Here is a 6,000-nt window from a genome sequence, read left to right on the forward strand (position 1 = left end):
CATTCAGCTTAGAATGGCTGTTGACAGCAGCTGTTCAATTTGAACCTTCTTTTACTATCTCATAGAGAAACTAACACAATTTTCAGGTTCAAAAAGGTCACGGAACCTGGGATCCCAGCCAGTCTCCCATGCTGGTACTTGCCAAGCCTTAAGCTGCATTGCTGCTGCGATCTGACGAGAGCAGGCACATTCAGCCTTAGAATGGCCGTTGACAGCAGCTGTTCAGTTTGAACCTTCTTTTACTATCTCATAGAGAAACTAACACAATTTTCAGGTTCAAAAAGGTCAACGGAACTTGGGATTCCCAGCCAGTCTCCCATGCTGGTACTTGCCAAGCCTTAAGCTGCTGCGATCTGATGAGAGCAGGCACATTCAGCTTAGAATGGCCGTTGACAGCAGCTGTTCAATTGGAACCTTCTTTTACTATCTCATAGAGAAACTAACACAATTTTCAGGTTCAAAAAGGTCAACAGAACTTGGGATTCCCAGCCAGTCTCCCATGCTGGTACTTGCCAAGCCTTAAGCTGCATTGCTGCTGCGATCTGACGAGAGCAGGCACATTCAGCTTAGAATGGCCGTTGACAGCAGCTGCCTAATTTCTACTTTCTTTTACTATCTCATAGAGAAACTAACACAATTTTCAGGTTCAAAAAGGTCAACGGAACTTGGGATTCCCAGCCAGTCTCCCATGCTGGTACTTGCCAAGCCTTAAGCTGCTGCGATCTGACGAGAGCAGGCACATTCAGCTTAGAATGGCTGTTGACAGCAGCTGTTCAATTTGAACCTTCTTTTACTATCTCATAGAGAAACTAACACAATTTTCAGGTTCAAAAAGGTCAACGGAACTTGGGATTCCCAGCCAGTCTCCCATGCTGGTACTTGCCAAGCCTTAAGCTGCATTGCTGCTGCGATCTGACGAGAGCAGGCACATTCAGCTTAGAATGGCCGTTGACAGCAGCTGTTCAGTTTGAACCTTCTTTTACTATCTCATAGAGAAACTAACACAATTTTCAGGTTCAAAAAGGTCAACGGAACTTGGGATTCCCAGCCAGTCTCCCATGCTGGTACTTGCCAAGCCTTAAGCTGCTGCGATCTGACGAGAGCAGGCACATTCAGCTTAGAATGGCTGTTGACAGCAGCTGTTCAATTTGAACCTTCTTTTACTATCTCATAGAGAAACTAACACAATTTTCAGGTTCAAAAAGGTCAACGGAACTTGGGATTCCCAGCCAGTCTCCCATGCTGGTACTTGCCAAGCCTTAAGCTGCTGCGATCTGACGAGAGCAGGCACATTCAGCTTAGAATGGCTGTTGACAGCAGCTGTTCAATTTGAACCTTCTTTTACTATCTCATAGAGAAACTAACACAATTTTCAGGTTCAAAAAGGTCAACGGAACTTGGGATTCCCAGCCAGTCTCCCATGCTGGTACTTGCCAAGCCTTAAGCTGCATTGCTGCTGCGATCTGACGAGAGCAGGCACATTCAGCTTAGAATGGCCGTTGACAGCAGCTGTTCAGTTTGAACCTTCTTTTACTATCTCATAGAGTAACTAACACAATTTTCAGGTTCAAAAAGGTCAACGGAACTTGGGATTCCCAGCCAGTCTCCCATGCTGGTACTTGCCAAGCCTTAAGCTGCTGCGATCTGATGAGAGCAGGCACATTCAGCTTAGAATGGCCGTTGACAGCAGCTGTTCAATTTGAACCTTCTTTTACTATCTCATAGAGAAACTAACACAATTTTAAGGTTCAAAAAGGTCAACAGAACTTGGGATTCCCAGCCAGTCTCCCATGCTGGTACTTGCCAAGCCTTAAGCTGCATTGCTGCTGCGATCTGACGAGAGCAGGCACATTCAGCTTAGAATGGCCGTTGACAGCAGCTGCCTAATTTCTACTTTCTTTTACTATCTCATAGAGAAACTAACACAATTTTCAGGTTCAAAAAGGTCAACGGAACTTGGGATTCCCAGCCAGTCTCCCATGCTGGTACTTGCCAAGCCTTAAGCTGCATTGCTGCTGCGATCTGACGAGAGCAGGCACATTCAGCTTAGAATGGCCGTTGACAGCAGCTGTTCAATTTGAACCTTCTTTTACTATCTCATAGAGAAACTAACACAATTTTCAGGTTCAAAAAGGTCAACGGAACTTGGGATTCCCAGCCAGTCTCCCATGCTGGTACTTGCCAAGCCTTAAGCTGCTGCGATCTGACGAGAGCAGGCACATTCAGCTTAGAATGGCTGTTGACAGCAGCTGTTCAATTTGAACCTTCTTTTACTATCTCATAGAGAAACTAACACAATTTTCAGGTTCAAAAAGGTCAACGGAACTTGGGATTCCCAGCCAGTCTCCCATGCTGGTACTTGCCAAGCCTTAAGCTGCATTGCTGCTGCGATCTGACGAGAGCAGGCACATTCAGCTTAGAATGGCCGTTGACAGCAGCTGTTCAGTTTGAACCTTCTTTTACTATCTCATAGAGAAACTAACACAATTTTCAGGTTCAAAAAGGTCAACGGAACTTGGGATTCCCAGCCAGTCTCCCATGCTGGTACTTGCCAAGCCTTAAGCTGCTGCGATCTGATGAGAGCAGGCACATTCAGCTTAGAATGGCCGTTGACAGCAGCTGTTCAATTGGAACCTTCTTTTACTATCTCATAGAGAAACTAACACAATTTTCAGGTTCAAAAAGGTCAACAGAACTTGGGATTCCCAGCCAGTCTCCCATGCTGGTACTTGCCAAGCCTTAAGCTGCATTGCTGCTGCGATCTGACGAGAGCAGGCACATTCAGCTTAGAATGGCCGTTGACAGCAGCTGCCTAATTTCTACTTTCTTTTACTATCTCATAGAGAAACTAACACAATTTTCAGGTTCAAAAAGGTCAACGGAACTTGGGATTCCCAGCCAGTCTCCCATGCTGGTACTTGCCAAGCCTTAAGCTGCATTGCTGCTGCGATCTGACGAGAGCAGGCACATTCAGCTTAGAATGGCCGTTGACAGCAGCTGTTCAATTTGAACCTTCTTTTACTATCTCATAGAGAAACTAACACAATTTTCAGGTTCAAAAAGGTCAACGGAACTTGGGATTCCCAGCCAGTCTCCCATGCTGGTACTTGCCAAGCCTTAAGCTGCATTGATGCAGCGATCTGACGAGAGCAGGCACATTCAGCTTAGAATGGCCGTTGACAGCAGCTGTTCAGTTTGAACCTTCTTTTACTATCTCATAGAGAAACTAACACAATTTTCAGGTTCAAAAAGGTCAACGGAACTTGGGATTCCCAGCCAGTCTCCCATGCTGGTACTTGCCAAGCCTTAAGCTGCTGCGATCTGATGAGAGCAGGCACATTCAGCTTAGAATGGCCGTTGACAGCAGCTGTTCAATTTGAACCTTCTTTTACTATCTCATAGAGAAACTAACACAATTTTCAGGTTCAAAAAGGTCAACAGAACTTGGGATTCCCAGCCAGTCTCCCATGCTGGTACTTGCCAAGCCTTAAGCTGCATTGCTGCTGCGATCTGACGAGAGCAGGCACATTCAGCTTAGAATGGCCGTTGACAGCAGCTGCCTAATTTCTACTTTCTTTTACTATCTCATAGAGAAACTAACACAATTTTCAGGTTCAAAAAGGTCAACGGAACTTGGGATTCCCAGCCAGTCTCCCATGCTGGTACTTGCCAAGCCTTAAGCTGCATTGCTGCTGCGATCTGACGAGAGCAGGCACATTCAGCTTAGAATTGCCGTTGACAGCAGCTGTTCAATTTGAACCTTCTTTTACTATCTCATAGAGAAACTAACACAATTTTCAGGTTCAAAAAGGTCAACGGAACTTGGGATTCCCAGCCAGTCTCCCATGCTGGTACTTGCCAAGCCTTAAGCTGCTGCGATCTGACGAGAGCAGGCACATTCAGCTTAGAATGGCTGTTGACAGCAGCTGTTCAATTTGAACCTTCTTTTACTATCTCATAGAGAAACTAACACAATTTTCAGGTTCAAAAAGGTCAACGGAACTTGGGATTCCCAGCCAGTCTCCCATGCTGGTACTTGCCAAGCCTTAAGCTGCATTGCTGCTGCGATCTGACGAGAGCAGGCACATTCAGCTTAGAATGGCCGTTGACAGCAGCTGTTCAGTTTGAACCTTCTTTTACTATCTCATAGAGAAACTAACACAATTTTCAGGTTCAAAAAGGTCAACGGAACTTGGGATTCCCAGCCAGTCTCCCATGCTGGTACTTGCCAAGCCTTAAGCTGCTGCGATCTGACGAGAGCAGGCACATTCAGCTTAGAATGGCTGTTGACAGCAGCTGTTCAATTTGAACCTTCTTTTACTATCTCATAGAGAAACTAACACAATTTTCAGGTTCAAAAAGGTCAACGGAACTTGGGATTCCCAGCCAGTCTCCCATGCTGGTACTTGCCAAGCCTTAAGCTGCTGCGATCTGACGAGAGCAGGCACATTCAGCTTAGAATGGCTGTTGACAGCAGCTGTTCAATTTGAACCTTCTTTTACTATCTCATAGAGAAACTAACACAATTTTCAGGTTCAAAAAGGTCAACGGAACTTGGGATTCCCAGCCAGTCTCCCATGCTGGTACTTGCCAAGCCTTAAGCTGCATTGCTGCTGCGATCTGACGAGAGCAGGCACATTCAGCTTAGAATGGCCGTTGACAGCAGCTGTTCAGTTTGAACCTTCTTTTACTATCTCATAGAGTAACTAACACAATTTTCAGGTTCAAAAAGGTCAACGGAACTTGGGATTCCCAGCCAGTCTCCCATGCTGGTACTTGCCAAGCCTTAAGCTGCTGCGATCTGATGAGAGCAGGCACATTCAGCTTAGAATGGCCGTTGACAGCAGCTGTTCAATTTGAACCTTCTTTTACTATCTCATAGAGAAACTAACACAATTTTAAGGTTCAAAAAGGTCAACAGAACTTGGGATTCCCAGCCAGTCTCCCATGCTGGTACTTGCCAAGCCTTAAGCTGCATTGCTGCTGCGATCTGACGAGAGCAGGCACATTCAGCTTAGAATGGCCGTTGACAGCAGCTGCCTAATTTCTACTTTCTTTTACTATCTCATAGAGAAACTAACACAATTTTCAGGTTCAAAAAGGTCAACGGAACTTGGGATTCCCAGCCAGTCTCCCATGCTGGTACTTGCCAAGCCTTAAGCTGCATTGCTGCTGCGATCTGACGAGAGCAGGCACATTCAGCTTAGAATGGCCGTTGACAGCAGCTGTTCAATTTGAACCTTCTTTTACTATCTCATAGAGAAACTAACACAATTTTCAGGTTCAAAAAGGTCAACGGAACTTGGGATTCCCAGCCAGTCTCCCATGCTGGTACTTGCCAAGCCTTAAGCTGCTGCGATCTGACGAGAGCAGGCACATTCAGCTTAGAATGGCTGTTGACAGCAGCTGTTCAATTTGAACCTTCTTTTACTATCTCATAGAGAAACTAACACAATTTTCAGGTTCAAAAAGGTCAACGGAACTTGGGATTCCCAGCCAGTCTCCCATGCTGGTACTTGCCAAGCCTTAAGCTGCATTGCTGCTGCGATCTGACGAGAGCAGGCACATTCAGCTTAGAATGGCCGTTGACAGCAGCTGTTCAGTTTGAACCTTCTTTTACTATCTCATAGAGAAACTAACACAATTTTCAGGTTCAAAAAGGTCAACGGAACTTGGGATTCCCAGCCAGTCTCCCATGCTGGTACTTGCCAAGCCTTAAGCTGCTGCGATCTGATGAGAGCAGGCACATTCAGCTTAGAATGGCCGTTGACAGCAGCTGTTCAATTGGAACCTTCTTTTACTATCTCATAGAGAAACTAACACAATTTTCAGGTTCAAAAAGGTCAACAGAACTTGGGATTCCCAGCCAGTCTCCCATGCTGGTACTTGCCAAGCCTTAAGCTGCATTGCTGCTGCGATCTGACGAGAGCAGGCACATTCAGCTTAGAATGGCCGTTGACAGCAGCTGCCTAATTTCTACTTTCTTTTACTATCTCATAG

At 45.7% G+C, this 6,000-nt stretch overlaps 17 pseudogenes; all 17 read right to left on the reverse strand.

Annotated features, from left to right (window-relative positions):
* Nucleotides 1-464: 464 nt before the first annotated feature.
* Nucleotides 465-583, reverse strand: LOC140080700 (5S ribosomal RNA; annotated as a pseudogene).
* A 251-nt stretch (nucleotides 584-834) lies between these two features.
* Nucleotides 835-953, reverse strand: LOC140100398 (5S ribosomal RNA; annotated as a pseudogene).
* Nucleotides 954-1,385: 432 nt separating this feature from the next.
* Nucleotides 1,386-1,504, reverse strand: LOC140100399 (5S ribosomal RNA; annotated as a pseudogene).
* Nucleotides 1,505-1,755: 251 nt separating this feature from the next.
* LOC140080701 (5S ribosomal RNA) lies at nucleotides 1,756-1,874 on the reverse strand (annotated as a pseudogene).
* A 70-nt stretch (nucleotides 1,875-1,944) lies between these two features.
* Nucleotides 1,945-2,063, reverse strand: LOC140100400 (5S ribosomal RNA; annotated as a pseudogene).
* Nucleotides 2,064-2,314: 251 nt separating this feature from the next.
* On the reverse strand, nucleotides 2,315-2,433 carry LOC140100401 (5S ribosomal RNA; annotated as a pseudogene).
* A 251-nt stretch (nucleotides 2,434-2,684) lies between these two features.
* Nucleotides 2,685-2,803, reverse strand: LOC140080702 (5S ribosomal RNA; annotated as a pseudogene).
* Nucleotides 2,804-2,873: 70 nt separating this feature from the next.
* LOC140100403 (5S ribosomal RNA) lies at nucleotides 2,874-2,992 on the reverse strand (annotated as a pseudogene).
* Nucleotides 2,993-3,062: 70 nt separating this feature from the next.
* Nucleotides 3,063-3,181, reverse strand: LOC140092556 (5S ribosomal RNA; annotated as a pseudogene).
* A 251-nt stretch (nucleotides 3,182-3,432) lies between these two features.
* LOC140080703 (5S ribosomal RNA) lies at nucleotides 3,433-3,551 on the reverse strand (annotated as a pseudogene).
* A 70-nt stretch (nucleotides 3,552-3,621) lies between these two features.
* On the reverse strand, nucleotides 3,622-3,740 carry LOC140083966 (5S ribosomal RNA; annotated as a pseudogene).
* Nucleotides 3,741-3,991: 251 nt separating this feature from the next.
* Nucleotides 3,992-4,110, reverse strand: LOC140100404 (5S ribosomal RNA; annotated as a pseudogene).
* A 432-nt stretch (nucleotides 4,111-4,542) lies between these two features.
* LOC140100405 (5S ribosomal RNA) lies at nucleotides 4,543-4,661 on the reverse strand (annotated as a pseudogene).
* A 251-nt stretch (nucleotides 4,662-4,912) lies between these two features.
* On the reverse strand, nucleotides 4,913-5,031 carry LOC140080704 (5S ribosomal RNA; annotated as a pseudogene).
* Nucleotides 5,032-5,101: 70 nt separating this feature from the next.
* Nucleotides 5,102-5,220, reverse strand: LOC140100406 (5S ribosomal RNA; annotated as a pseudogene).
* A 251-nt stretch (nucleotides 5,221-5,471) lies between these two features.
* LOC140100407 (5S ribosomal RNA) lies at nucleotides 5,472-5,590 on the reverse strand (annotated as a pseudogene).
* Nucleotides 5,591-5,841: 251 nt separating this feature from the next.
* Nucleotides 5,842-5,960, reverse strand: LOC140080705 (5S ribosomal RNA; annotated as a pseudogene).
* Between the last annotated feature and the right edge of the window lie 40 nt (nucleotides 5,961-6,000).

The sequence above is a fragment of the Engystomops pustulosus genome, chromosome 9 (assembly GCF_040894005.1).
Source record: "Engystomops pustulosus chromosome 9, aEngPut4.maternal, whole genome shotgun sequence".
Lineage (NCBI taxonomy): Eukaryota > Metazoa > Chordata > Amphibia > Anura > Leptodactylidae > Engystomops > Engystomops pustulosus.